This window comes from Eretmochelys imbricata, chromosome 2 (assembly GCF_965152235.1).
Source record: "Eretmochelys imbricata isolate rEreImb1 chromosome 2, rEreImb1.hap1, whole genome shotgun sequence".
Lineage (NCBI taxonomy): Eukaryota > Metazoa > Chordata > Testudines > Cheloniidae > Eretmochelys > Eretmochelys imbricata.
The window spans coordinates 107,905,672-107,921,136 of NC_135573.1; the positions used below are offsets into that span (position 1 = coordinate 107,905,672).

Below are 15,465 nucleotides of genomic sequence, written 5' to 3' on the forward strand. Positions count from 1 at the left end.
GCCATTTATATCCCCATATCCAAGTTAAAAACATGTCTGTTTCTTGTACTTCCTGCAAAAATGTCACATACCATCATTTGAAACTCTGCAACCCTGAAGGATAAAAATCACTACTCACATGACCTAACTGACTCAACCTAATGCCTCAAGGTAAGGCAATGAGACTTGTCTCCTGTAACCAGAGTATATATCCCTAAGCAACTCTAAATCTGGTGTAATCTACTGCTAGAAATAGACCCCATCACGACCTACTAAAGAACTGCAGTGGAAAAAGCTTTTTATTAAAGTCTTTTCATTTGGGAAAATAGTAAACAAAAATTTCCCATGACACGTTAAATAGCATTTTAATGTTATTTCACAGCTTTTGCATTTTAGCAGTTCTTCTTGGAATGTAAATGGAGGAGGAAAACAGTTAGATAGAACACATTTCATTGTAAGTATATTAGCTTCATATAACTTTTTATTTAAAGATCCCTACGGACTTTTTTATACTCTGAGAATTTTTGCTTCAAAATATAATTAAGCAGTAATGCCTGCACTAAATTTTCAGTCAACCTATTTTCATTAAAAGCCATAACATATTGTCCTAGCCATGAAACCCAGCACAAATGTGACCAATAATGGTATATTAAATATGTGTTTTATATTTTTCCAGGAACTGCTTGCTGAAAATATGTACCAAACCCCTACAAATGTTGTTTAATGTGCTCTGTTCTGACTAACAAAAGCCTACAAAAATTGTTCTTCAGAAACCTGGCTAGCACAGGAACAGTATTAGAAAAGCTTTTATCCTTCAGAAACATGAATGCTAATGAGAATAATACTTCATTGAATCTAAAAGTGGCATGAATAAACATCTTCTTCAGACATTCTTTATATTCTTCAATTAAATGAACCTTAACCTTAAACCTTCAACTTTAATTGCATTAGGACATATTTTCTAGAAGTGCACTCTTATCTGAAAATGATTTACAAGACATACATCTGAGTAGACATGTAATTAAGTCCAATTTTCTTTTAAAAGGGTGGAATCCTGGAAAACACTCTTCCAACTAGGGAAAAAGCAGAGTACTGCATACAATACAGTACTTTCAAGTTAAAAAATAAAGTATAAAAATCATCTGCCAAGACCAGAGATTACAATAAAAATATTTGTATTTTTATTCTCCTTTTTCTTGTTGAAAACCTGAAAGAATAGCTAGCTTGGGAAACAATAAACAATTCTGTCTTAATCATACTTTGTTTATGTAACTATGAACCTGCCCAAACTGGAGCCATTGTTTTACAGTTCATTATTTTTTGCTAGGCTCCAGTAAATTCTGTCCTGAACAAGACACAAATGAAGACAGGCCTCAGCCCTATACTGTTGCAGTACCAGTGTAACAGAAAAAATGGTTACCTACCTTTTGTAACTGTTGTTCTTCAAAATGTGTTGCTCATGTCCATTCCATTCTAAGTATGCATGTGCCCACATGCACAGTCGTTGGAGACCTTTGCCTTAGCAGTATCCATAGGGCTGGCTGTGGCGCCCCCTTGAGTGCCGCGCTCATGCGTTGGTATATCAGGCGCCACCAGCCCTATGCCCTCTCAGTTCCTTCTTGCCAGTAACTCCAACAGAGAGGAGGGGGGCGGGTAATGGAATGGACATGAGCAACACATCTCGAAGAACAAAAGTTACAAAAGGAAGGTAACCGTTTTTTCTTCTTCAAGTGCTTGCTCACGTCGATTCCATTCTAGCTGACTCACAAGCAGTATCGTTGGAGGTGGGCTCAGAGTTCACAGTCTTGCAGCACTGCTCTGCCAAAGGCAGCGTCATCCCGCGCTTGCTGGGTGATTGCATAATGAGATGCAAACATGTGGACGGAGGACCAGGTATCAGGCCTGGATTGGCACCTGCGCCAGGAAGGCTGTCAATGATGCCTGCGCCCTAGTCGAGTGGGCTGTCACAATTGCCAGCGGGGGCACCTTCACCAGTTCATAACAGTAACGGATGCAGGCCGTAATCCAAGACAGAATTCTCTGGGCAGACACTGGGCAACCCTTCATCCTGTCCATGACAGCAACAAACGACTGCATTGACTTACGGAATGGCCTCATTCTATCTATGCAGAAGGCCAGAGCCCATCTGACGTCCAGGGTATGTAGCCTGCGTTCCTCATCCGTTGCATGAGGTTTTGGACAGAAGACCAATAAGTATATATCTTGACCAGTATGAAACTAGGAGACGACCTTGGGCAGAAAGGCCAGGTGTGAACGCAACTGGACCTTGTCTTTGTAAAAGATTGTATAGTGCAGCTCGGCGGTGAGTGCCCTGATCTCAGGCACCTTGAGAGCCAAAGTTATAGCAACCAAGAAAGAAACCTTCCAAGAGAGAAGCAGGAGGGAGCATGAACCCAAGAGTTCGAAGGGAGGACCCAGGGGCCTTGCCAATACAAGATTCAGGTCTCAAGGGGGAACCGTCTCCCGGACATCCGGGTAGAGGCACTCCAGACCTTTTAAGAACTGCGCAGTTATAGGATGGGCGAAGAGCGACCTGCCTTGAAACGGAGAGTGGAATGCCAAAATGGCCACCAAGTGAATTCTTACTGAAGAAACCAACAGGCCCTGGAGCTTGAGGTGCAGCAAATAGTCTAGGATGTCCTGCAGTGGGGCCTCCTCAGCCCGAATTTGCTGATCTGAGGCCCAGCACATTAACCACTTCCACTTCACCAGGTAGGTTGCTCTGGTGGATGGCTTCCTGCTGCCCAACAAGACCTGTTGGACACCATTCTTCCATACTGAGCCACACAGTAGACAAGCTGTCAGGTGCAGCGCCGCCAGGTTCGGATGCAGCAGATTGCCATGGTTCTGGATCAGTAGGTCCGGTTGAAGAAGCAACTGCAGCGGGGCAGCTGCCGAAAGACTGAGTAGCATGCCGAATCAGTGCTGGCAAGGCCACACTGGGACTATGAAGATGATGTTCGCTTTAAATTGCTTCACCTTTATCAGGAGCTTATGGATAAGTAGCACTGGTGCGAAGGCGCACATCAGCACTTCCAACCACGGAAATAGCAAGGCGTCTTACGGGGATCCCTTGTCCTTTCCCTGCAGGGAACAGAACACGTGGCACTTTCTGTTCTGCCTGGACACGAACAGTCCACTTGGGGAGTTCCCCACCTGTGGAAGATTAGGCTGACCAACTCTGGATGGAGCGACCATTGATGGCGAGACAAGAAGGCTCTGCTGAGGCAACCTGCCAAGACATTCTTGGTCCCAGGTAGGTGGGAGGCCACCAGATGAATGGTATGCTGCATGCAAAAGTCCATAGTCTGAGAGCCTCCCGACAAAGGGCCGAAGACCCTGTCCCATCCTGTCTGTTGATGTAATACATTGCAGTAATATTATCAGTCAGGACCTGGGCCACCTTGCCTTTTAGGTGGGGTATAAACACTGCAGGTCAGGCGAACCGCTCTGAGCTCCCTGACATTGATATGGAGGGCTAGGTCGTCCCGCAGCCATTTGCCCTGGCTGCTGAGCTCGCCCAGGTGGGCTCCCCATCGGAGGCATCAGAGACTAGGGTCAGCAACAGGGACAGGGTCACAAAGGGAACTCCTTGCAGCACCAACTGGGGATTCAGCCACCAATTCAGGGACGAAAGAACATCGTCCGGCATCCTGACCACACCGTCCAGGGTGTCTCTGTTAGGAACGTAGACGAAGGCCAGCCACACTTGTAGGGGCCGCAGGTGGAACCAAGCATGGCTGACCACATAGGTGCACGCAGCCATCTGACCCACCAGACGTCTGCAGAGATGGGCCATAGTGAGCGGGTGGTTTCTTAGATGTGAGATCAGGTCCGACTTGGCCCGAAAACACGTTTCCGAAAGGAAGACTCTGGCTCGGGTGGAGTCTAGAACGACTCCGATGAACTCTATGCCTTGGACTGGCAATAAGGTGGACTTTTCCATGTTTATTAACAGGTCCAGGTCGCGGCAGGTGGAATGTACCGGGTCAAGGCTGCTTTGCACCTGATCCGGAGACCTGCCCTTGATGAGCCAGTGGTCGAGGTCTGGAAACAGATGAACATAAGAATGGCCATGCTGGGTCAGACCAAAGGTCCATCCAGCCCAGTATCCTGTCTACCAACAGTGCCCAGTGTCAGGTGCCCCAGAGGGAGTGAACCTAACACTGATCTCTCTCCTGCCATCCATCTCCACCCTCCGACAAACAGAGGCTAGGGACACCATTCCTTACCCATCCTGCCTAATAACCATTAATGGACTTAATCTCCATGAATTTATCCAGTTTTCTTTTAAACCCTGTTATAGTCCTTGCCCTCACAACCTCCTCAGGCAAGGAGTTCCACAGATTGACTGTGCACTGAGTGAAGAAGAACTTTCTTTTATTTGTTTTAAACCTGCTAACCATTAATTTCATTTGGTGGCCCCTAGTTCTTATATTATGGGACCAAGTAAATAACTTTTCCTTATTCACTTATCCCCCCTTAGTCTCCTCTTTTCCAAGATGAAAAGTCCCAGCCTCTTTAATCTCTCCTCATATTGGACCCATTCCAACCCCCTAATCATTTTAGTTGCTCTTTTCTGAACCTTTTCTAATGCCAGTATATCTTTTTTGAGATGAGGACACCACATCTGTACGCAGTATTCAAGTTGTGGGCATACCATGGATTTATATAAAGGCAATAAGATATTCTCTATCCCTTTTTTAATGATTCCTAACATCCCGTTTGCTTTTTTGACTGCAGCTGCACACTGCATGGATGTCTTCAGAGAACTATCCACCATGACTCCAAGATCTTTCTCCTGATTACTTGTAGCTAAATTAGACCCCATCATATTGTATGTATAGGTTGGGGCTATTTTTTCCAATGTGCATTACTTTACATTTATCCACATTAAATTTCATTTGCCATTTTATTGCCCAATTGCTTAGTTTTGTGAGATCTTTTTGAAGTTCTTCACAGTCTGCTTTGGTCTTAACTATCTTGAGCAGTTTAGTATCATCTGCAAACTTTGCCACCTCACTGTTTATCCCTTCCTCCAGATCATTTATGAATAGGCTGAATAGGATTGGTCCTAAGACTGACCCTTGGGGAACACCACTAGTTATCCGTCTCCATTCTGAAGATTTACCATTTATTCCTACCCTTTGTTCCCCGTCTTTTAACCAGTTCTCAATCCATGAAAGGATCTTCCCTCTTATCCCATGACAGCTTAATTTATGTAAGAGCCTTTGGTGAGGGACTTTGTCAAAGGCTTTCTGGAAATCTAAGTACACTATGTCCACTGGATCCCCCTTGTCCATATGTTTGTTGACCCCCTCAAAGAACTCTAATAGATTAGTAAAACACTATCTCCCTTTACAGAAACCATGTTGACTTTTGTGCAACAATTTATGCTCTTCTGTGTGTCTGACAATTTTATTCTTTACTATTGTTTCAACTAATTTGCCCAGTACTGACTTTAGACTTACTGGTCTGTAATTGCCAGGATCACCTCTAGAGCCCTTCTTAAATATTGGTGTTACATTAGCTATCTTCCAGACATTGGGTACAGTAGCTGATTTAAAGGACAGGTTACAAACCATAGTTAATAGTTCCAAAATTTCACATTTGAGTTCTTTCAGAACTCTTGGGTGAATGCCATCTGGTCCCCAGGTGGATACCACAAAGCCTGAGGAAAGCTGCCACTAGTTCCATGCACTTGGTGAACACCCTTGGGGCCGAAGAGAGGCCAAAGGGTAGTGCCGTGAACTGGAAGTGGTGCCCTCCCACCATGAAATGGAGGAAACTCCTGTGCCAGGAATATGGAGACATGAAAGTAAGCATCCTTTAAGTTGAGACTAATGTACCAGTCTCCCGGTTCTAGGGACGGGATAATGGAGGCCTGGAAGACCACGTGGAACTTCAACTTCTTGAGAGACTTGTTGAGGCGATGGAGGTCCAGGATGGCTCTTAGGCCCCCTTTGGATTTCGGGATTAGGAAATAACGGAAGTAGAACCCTCTTCCTCGCATGTCCTGAGGAACCGTCTCCACCGACCCCGGGCACAGGAGCTTTTCGACCATCTGAACAAGGAGTTGCTCGTGAGAAGGGTCCCTGAAGAGGGACAGGAAAGAGGAGCGGTGGGAAGGAGAGGCGGCCATAAATTGCAGGGTATAGCCCCGGGATATTACATCCAGGTCCCAGTGGTCCCAGATTACCCTCAACCAAGCCAAACAGAAGTTCACTAAAGGACAGGAAGGATCTGGGGAACTGACTAGGGCGTCGCTCTTGAGCGCACCCTCAAAATGAGCACTTCTGACCCCCTAGGTGCAGGACCAGATTACGCAGGCGAGGGGGAAGAAGGGCAGCATCAGCTGAAACTAGCATCCCTTCTTCTCACAGATCCCTGACGAGGCTGCCAGGGCCTTGGCGGCAGGGGGAGGCCGGAAGGGCTTCCAAGCAGACTGTGGTGTGTGTATGCCCAACGAGCGAAGGGTGGCCCTGGTATCCTTCATCCCCATGCAGTCTGGCGTCCGTCTGCTCAGAGAAGAGACCAACCCCGTCAAAAGGGAGGTCCTGAACTGAGGTTTGCATCTCCTGCAACAAGCCTGCCATCTGGAGCCATGAGGTGTGCATCATTACCACCGCCAACGCTCCTTGAAGTCATCTGGTGGCTGGCCTTTGAGGGTCCCGTGACTGCCTCATCCGGGGACTATGATGATGACTGGGTTATTGGAGGAGGTTCCGGGGCTTCATCCACCACTGGGAAGGGAGGTTTAGGGGTGGGTGCTGCATCCTCATTCCCGACCTCCAAACAATCTGCATGAACCAAGCCTGGCGCCGCCGGTGCCACTGGTTCTACTGGCTGTTGTTCCGAGGCAGCGGCTGAACACCGTTGAGAAGGGGACATTGCCATGACAGGCATTCCCCATGCACCCCAGTAAGGCCACTGGGTTGGCCACTGGCCTTGATGCCATTGCTGCGCTGTCGAAATCGACGTGGTCTCGGGGCCCCAGTCAAGTAGGTGGGACCTGGGAGAGGGGCTAAACTGGCCTTCCGTACCAGAGGATTCCCCTTCCAGCGACCATGGAGGGGCCTGCGTGTGCCTGTTGATGGCTGCGTCAGGGCCAGTGACCAGAGCGCGATGAATGGTGCCGGTACCAGTGCAAAGAGTAGTAGCGCTAGGGAGACTGGAGCCTGGACAGGGAGCGTTCCCACGTGGCAGGTGATGGGGATCTGCGATGAGAGGCCAGTCGGTAAGAGGGTAAGGGGTTCTGATAATTCGGAGACCGATGCCTTTCTCTAGGCGATCCGCATCTGGGTGGTGGGGACTGCGATCGTGGTCCCGGTGACTGGGAGTGAGCCCCAAAGGATTGGGGCTGTGGCTCTGGGGATTTGCAGCACTGAGGTGGGGAGTGCTGTCTCATTTCAGGGGATCGTCGGCGCTCAACTATTCCTTGAGGGGTCTTGGTGGCTGACTTTCCCTCTTGGGGAGCCTTTGCCGCATCCTGCTGCATCGACGGCACTGGTGGAGGCCTTTGTTCTCTCTGCGCCGGGGAGGCCTGGGCAGGTGCCGGCAGCGGCTTGGGACCTGTACTGCTCCCTTGAGTCAGTGACGGACCTTTTGAGGGGCTAAAAACCCCAACTGGTGAGGTGCACACTTGTGGCTCCGGAGTGGCCGGGCAGGCCAAAATAGGTCCCTTGCCCGAGGACCTTTGGGCTTTTTTGCCTAGTTCCTAGATCTTATTAAAAACCTTTTTATATATACAGCTTTCACATTTACTGAAACATTCAGATCAGATAATATCTCATTAATCCAAGTAGAACTGTATGGCAAACAAAGATTTTGTAGATAGCTGAACACTGATATGAAGAAGGGCTGTCCAACTAAAGCCCAATGAAACACTTTAAAAAAAAGATAGAGAGAGAGAGAGAGAGAGAAGCCTATGGAGCTTCTAGTTGCTGTGGTAATGGTGACTTCCTTATCACCCAGCATATTGGGGGCCCCCATTCAGAACCTCCTGGCAGTACTCTGGAATGTAAAGAGGTGTGAGACACTGCAAAACCCACAGGATTTGGCCACATATTGGTAATGAGAACTAGATTTATATGGGGGCTCTGGCGTGATCTGACTATACAAATGAGCATTTTGGTATGGAAGCCTGAGAACCACTGCAAAAACTGCAATCAATCACTTAAGTTTGACATTTGTATCTATACATGCTCTCCTGAATGGTGTGTTATTAAATAACAAATTGGTGCATTTAAAAACATGTGCAGCACTAAAGTAAACAATTTCTTAACCCAGACTTGAGCACCGGTTTTCAAACTGTGGGGCTCACCCCCTCCGGTGGGCGAGAACGAGGTTATCACAGGGCATGAAGACTTGAGTGGTTAAGAATTAACCATTGCCCAGCAAGCTCAGCACTGTGTCACCATTCTGCTGCCACCTAGCTCCCACAGGAACCACGCAGCCTCACCAGAACTTATTTCCACCCCCACATCTCTCCCTCACACGCCCACCCTCCTGCCCCATGGAGGAACTGGGAATCAACATGGCACTGGCAATGCTAATGTTTCCTGGACCCACAGCAATGGCCTTGCACCCAGTATGCACACATACTTGGAAAGTGGGAGTGTAACCCCTAAGGCATTCACACAAGTTCCCACTGAGGGCAGCTGGATTCAAACAGGGCATGCAAGATTCCTCCCAGTACAAGCTGGTCACATGGTGATTTCTCCCTTTTTCCCCCTTGCAGCTCCAAACTCAGCACCACCAGGGTAACCTCTTTCCCCTGTGCTGAGTGGACATACATATGATAGGAATCTCCAAAGGGCAGAACAGCAAAAAAAAAAAGTTTGGGAACTTTTGCCCTAAAGAGTCCCATTATTATTACCAAGTATGCATGCAGAGTGTTCTAGATGCACAACAACCATGCCAAACACCTGAAATTAAAAGCAGATTGCACCAGAGAGAGGAGGAAGTTGGTAAACTACAGACTGTTCAGCATGAAGCAGGCATCTGACTTCAAAAGATCTGTTATAACGAAGTCTTGCAGTTGAAAAGGGTTAAGCTATCATGTTATCTCAATTTTACATAATGAATGAATTAGTTATTGCCACTTCTGGGCCATTGATAAGATAACAGCTTTTATCAAGTTATGAATATTCACACCAGTATCACACAAATATAGAAAAATATAAACACCACTATGAGTAAGAAAGGTTTTTTCATGCTCCATTGTTGCTGAAGAGGAGCTCATATGAACATGAAGCATGCCAAGCCACAGGGAATACAATCAGGTAGACCCAAACGAAATCATAGCAAGTCAGGTTCCATGCTAAAAGGAAGCAGGGGAAGTTCGGGGAAAAGGCTATGGAACAGCCTATCAAAAAAAATGAGTCTAAGATGAGCTAAAACAATCTTTGAAAAACAGAAAAAGGCAGATGTCTCCTTTTTATAGAAAAAAGGAGTTATAAAATAGGAGTAAGAGGAATACAGCTGTTGATACAGTCAGGAAATATCTTTGTTTTCAGGAACAAGAGCTGGGAAGAGGGTTGTGGTTAAGTGAATATTACCAGGCATATGACATGTTAAAGTTGAAACCCCAGAAGACCAAGGCCAGCTCTATACTAGGGAAAGTCTGCTAAACCCTCCTAAATGTAGATTTACCAAAAAAGTGATTTTTAACAGCAAAGTTTATACCAGTTCCCTGAGCAATATAAACTACACTGAGAAAGCACTTTTATGACATAACTGCTTCTACACTAGGGTTTTTGCGAGTATAGAAATGTCGTTAAAGAAAAAAAAGTCACACTCCTCAGGCAACAAAAGGTTCTAGTGTAGACCTGGCTTAAGAACCAAAGAGAGATTCAGGTTATTAATCAGACATTGCAATACACTCTAGTTGTATCATTCTGTTAAGCCCTACTACAGTACACATAAAACTTTAATGTCACCCCAAAAACAGACCTTAGACAAAAGTGTGAATCAACTGGAAATGGGGCATGAAGGAAACTCAGAAAAGCACTGACCAGATTTTTTAAAAACATTTGTCAAGGAAATAACTTTGCTGGCATCTACAGTCATTGGTTTGCATCACACCCTGTACATGTCACCAGACCAGTCTGGTGAAAGTCATAGAAGGAAAGGATGCAACCATGAGGAATTCCACTTTCAAGACTGATAGAAAAAGTGCTGAAGTGTCTTTGTAAAAAAAGCAAACACTGCTCTGTAAAAGGACAAAGTGTGCTAAAGAAAGACAGTTGGCCTACCCTACCCCCCACATTTCCAGCTGACCAGTCTGCAAAAACGAATCAGAAAGGATTCAAAGGGAAAAGATGCATCCCTGGAATGAAGAGATGAAGAATAGGACTTCTTCATCTTCAACGGGGTCCAGAATAAAAGACAAAAAACGAAAAAATCTTTAAAATCGCCTGGTTATCAAAAGAAAATTACAGATGCAAACTCAAAGTCAGATTCTGGCATGGATGAACCAGGAGGGGAAAAGGGCGCAAGAAGGCCTCACTCTTACTGTGCTCTATGGGGACAGGCCAGCCACAATTGAACTCTCTGCAACCTCCTGAGTCTAGGACTTTAAGATCTGACAAACACAAGCCCCACCAACATTACGAATTGGAGCTATGTAGTACACTGGTCAGGGAACTACTTAGTTGTATTTACACTGTACTCAGGTGTCTTTGTCAGCTGCCTTGTTCTAATTCCATTGCTTCTAAATAATTCACATACAGTTTGCTTTTAAGATACATGAAGATGGCTTATTTAAGAACACTGACCCACATCGCTGGAGTTTACAGAACTGCGTTTGAGCACCAATCTCTAGAAAAGCAGCCCCCGGATTAATACACTGCTTCCTTTGAACTTGTCTTTCAAAACATTAGCTAACATGTAAATCCTCTTGGGAAAATAAATTACATTTTATCTTCTTTACAAGAGCAAGCATGTCTTTTTCCAAAATATTACAAAACAAACATGTAAACATCCATCTCATGAGACATGAAACTGAGGTCCTGAAAACATATGGTTACAGAATATCTCATGGAACATTTTGTAAGAGTAGGATTGTTAAACCTAAAGATACAACCAAGGTTTGACTCCGATAATAACATGCTCTCTTACCAAATTATCCTCGGAAGTTTCAGCTGAATATTGCACTGTTAAACAGCTGCTGAGTTCCACCCGAGGCCTGGCTAAATTTCAGCGATGGGTTAAATCTGATTGTATGTTCCTTTCCTACCTCAGAGCTTTAAGAATAATGGAGCACAAACCTTGCAACATAAAAAAATCCAGATAGGCAATTTTGCAGAATCCTGAGAGCAAACTGAAACCACTGAAACCACCATGGGCCAAAGAGTCAAAATCCTGAGTTTAATCCGGTCTCTGCTGACGACTTTTGTGGCTATGGGCAAGACTGAATTCCCCAACAGCACAATGGGTACTACTTTCAGCAGGAATAAAGATTCGTCACTGCCTTTCTAGCATTTGGCTGGGTCAGGAAAGAGTGGGGTACTGCTACCCAGCTACTGCTTCTCCAATCAGATTAATATATTCAGTTTAGCTCCATTCAATGTTTTAGCCCTGAACCAGCTTGCAAAAACAGTCACGTAAATTTACCAACCTGGACACAAAAATCTCGTCACTATTTTAGTGGAAAGAGTTAAATTACTGATATTGTATTTGTTCATCCAAAAAAAGATTACTCACTCTGGCTGAAGGTGAATTGACTTCTGCAGGCCTTCCTAAACAGTTTCTATAATTATTTATACTATTAGTGTGGTAGTTATGCTTAAAATATTTGTCAATTTGAAAGCCTTTACCATATAATGGGGTGTAGCAACAGAACCAGTAGAACTAGTAGAAATATTTTAAGTGCAACCACTTCACACACAACCATGCAAAAAGTGTTCTGACTAGGGATCCTAATTTTTGGCCGAGAGTTATTTGAGTTAAGCTCCTTGGAAATCTACATTTATGATACATTTTCACCTTATATTCAAATAACTAGCACTTAAGGGCAAACTTTTCCCATACCTAAAATATACACGTTCATGGAAGCTCAAAAGTAGTAGAACTGCAACAATTCGACTGAACACAAGATGTAGGAAAAACTATGGAAAGGCCTTGCAAAGAGAGCATGTTCAGCTATTTTTGACAAGGACCTGTGAAAAAGTGGTTTCAAGGTTTTTGGGTTTTTTTTTTTTTTAAAGTAGGAAATACCATGTGGGAGAGTGTGTGTTTTCATCTTGTCTGTCTTAGGGAAGCTCAACAGTTTTTGTTCATACTTTCCAGAAAAAAAAAAAATCACTTTCAGATGTAGGCCAAGCTTAGAAAGTTTCATTTGAAAGAAAATTTTTGGAAATTTGAGTGTGACAGTGGGCACTTATAACAGAAACCGTTTTACAACTTTATAGGTACACAATCAATTAGAATCTAAACTCTTGGAAGAAATACAGCTTTGTTTCAGATACTACCCCATTTTTGTTGTTTTATAATGTTTTCCTATTTTAATAATGTTTCTCTCTCCCATTAGGTATCTGAATGATCAATATAAACAGGGAAATCTGCCTAACGGATTGAGTTTACAGAGGAAAGAGTGACATTGACTATATACAAAATGACATATTTCAAACAATACCAGGTAAAACAAAAATCAGACAAGTTGATTTTTAAGATGAAGACATCATCAAATACATATATTTCTACATAATAATCTGTATATATTTTGTTGTATCCCTTTCCCCCAGTCATAGTAAGTTCCCCATCCCTCTTAGATTGTAAGGAATTTGGGAGAAGGACTGTGTCTATCTGTAGGTCTGTAAAGTACATAGCAGAATGGACCCAAATCCGCTAAGTCTCTGCGTCATGCAAATACATAGCAATAACTACATTTTTTTGCCACTAACTGAGCATTATAGCCTTCCATGTTTTGTCTTATATTGTCAAGTTTCCACAAACTAATTAGATATTTCTTCCATAAGTGAGAGATCCTATTTGTGGGAATTTGAATTTACCTGAGGAAGTAGATTGTTTTATAGTATTTGAAGAATCTGTTTGGGGGATTACTTGGGTGAGAAGCCCTGATAGAGGCTGATAGAGAGGGCCCCTACTTGTTCTGCTCTGGGTTGGATAGTCCTGTGTTTTCTTTTGCTTTTCTGCAATTTAAAATGTGTATTAACTTTGTTTTAAAATATCTTATGTTATTTGTAAGATACACTGTTCTGCTATTGAATTCCCGTGCTGAATTTTCATAATGAAATTCATTTTACAAACACTATTGCTTGCTGAAATTTCTCTAGCCTATCCAAATCAATACATACAGTTAAAATTAACTATTTTTTTAATATTAAAAGGAAATACAATCTAGTCTTCAAATACAAATCTGGAAACAAACTTGTGGATATCCACTTATTATTTGAGTTTAAATCTTTGAGGCCCTGATTCAGGACAGCACTTGAGCACATGCATGTGCTTATGTGTTGTACTGAATAGGAATACCTTTCCTAAAAATGAGATTCCCCACAAAAGTCTTTACCAATGCACCTCAGTCCTGATATGCAACACCCTACTATTCCAGTCTTGATCTTTCCTCAACATAGATTTTCATGGTTAAATGTGTGTTAGTCCAGGGAGGTCATGTCAGGGCCATATACATGTATGCACTGGATCTGTGACCAAAGCAGAATTATAATCGAGTTTGGAACACGAATTGGATCTCTTTGGCAATTGGTCTACTTGCAGTCTAAATGCACCATGCAAACAAGATATGGTGAGATAACTGGTATCCATAATTTATATCTTGTTTATAAATGAGATTGGAAAAAGGTGGAATAGTTGTTATTCCTTCTCGCATTATTGCTTTCTTAAACCACATATTACAGACTTCAAAAGCACAGATGGCAAACCCTTCAGAATCTCAGTCATCTCCCACCTTCACCTGTCTCCAGCTCCTCCTGCTGGCCACATGAATGCCTTTAGCTTTTGATTTCTTATAGGCTTGCAGTATTGGGCATATTAAACTGTTGCTGATTCAGCTTTGCTAAAAGAAAAAAAAAGCTGAGAGTAACCACACCACCAGTGAAGTGCTTCAGGTGGTGGCAGCAGGGATCAGACATAAAAGGGAAAATTGCCAACTTCTACATTTTTCTAAAGCACTATGCCTCTTAGCACATCCGTAGCACGCTGTTCTCTCCAGAAGTTAAATATTAGTGATTGTTCACAAGACCTAAGCCTGCTCCCTGAAGTCAATGAAAGCTTTGCCACTGACTTCAATGGGAGCAGGAACAGACCCTATTTAGTCACCTCTCTATACCTATTGTCAGTTTGGTTCCCTATGTAGGTGTCAATTATTCCCCCCCCCCCATACACACACCTTTAAAGTCTTATTTTGCTCCGCAAAAATATTTAAATAAAAAAAGATTTCTATAGAATTATCTGCCCCCATTCTAGCTTGGATTGCTATGTATTGGGTTATATGGTCCATGCTAAAAATGTAGATATATTTATTGCTATGCTGAAATTAATACAAAATTATGTTTGCATGTGTAGATGGGCTATTTAACCACATGTACCTCACTCCAAGTTGGCAAAACGAAAGCTCCTCATACTGATGAGTTAAGAAAAGTTTCACTTTGGAAGGAAAACGAATTCTGATTTAGAGTTAATGGAAGAATAAGCCAAATCATTATGTATAGCTCTCATATGCATTGTATATTTTAGTTACTTAAATCTCTATTCTACCATAGAATTGTAGGACTGGAAGGGACCTCAATAGGTCATCTAGTCCAATCCCCTGCACTCATGGCAGGACTAAGTATTATCTAGACCAGGGATTGGCAATCTTTGGCACGCGGCCTGTCAGGGAAATCGGCTGGCGGGCCGGGACGGTTTGTTTACCTGCAGTGTCCGCAGGTTCGGCCAATTGAAGCTCCCACTGACCGCGATTCGCAGTTCCAGGTCAATGAGGGCTGCGAAAAGTGGCGTGGGATGTGCTGGCCGCTGCTTCCCAAAGCCCCCATTGGCCTGGAATGGTGAACCGCGGCCAGTGGAAGCTGCAATCGGCCGAACCTGCGAATGCTGCAGGTAAATGTCCCAGCCCGCCACCGGATTTCCTGACAGGCCACGTGCCAAAGGTTGCCGATCCCTGATCTAGACCGTCCCTGACAAGTTTTTGTCTAACCTGCTCTTAAAAATCTCCAGTGATAGAGATCCCATAACCTCCCTAGGCAATTTATTCCAGTGCTTAACCACCCTGACAGTTAGGAATTTTTTCCTAATGTCCAACCTAAACCACCCTTGCTGCAATTTTAGCCCATTGCCTCTTATCCTACGTCAGGTATTAGGAGAATAATTTTTTGCCCTCCTCTCTGTAGCAACTTTTTTGTGCACTTGAAAGCTGGTGTGTCCCCTCTCAACCTTCTCTTCTCCAGACTAAACAAACCTCCCCCCCCCCCCCTTCCCAATCTT

At 44.0% G+C, this 15,465-nt stretch overlaps 1 protein-coding gene across 2 annotated transcripts in view; it reads right to left on the bottom strand.

Moving 5' to 3' along the window:
• Positions 1 to 15,465, bottom strand: part of CDKAL1 (CDKAL1 threonylcarbamoyladenosine tRNA methylthiotransferase) — a 652,485-nt gene that overhangs the window by 428,029 nt on the left and 208,991 nt on the right. The gene's annotated exons all lie outside the window — the stretch shown is intronic.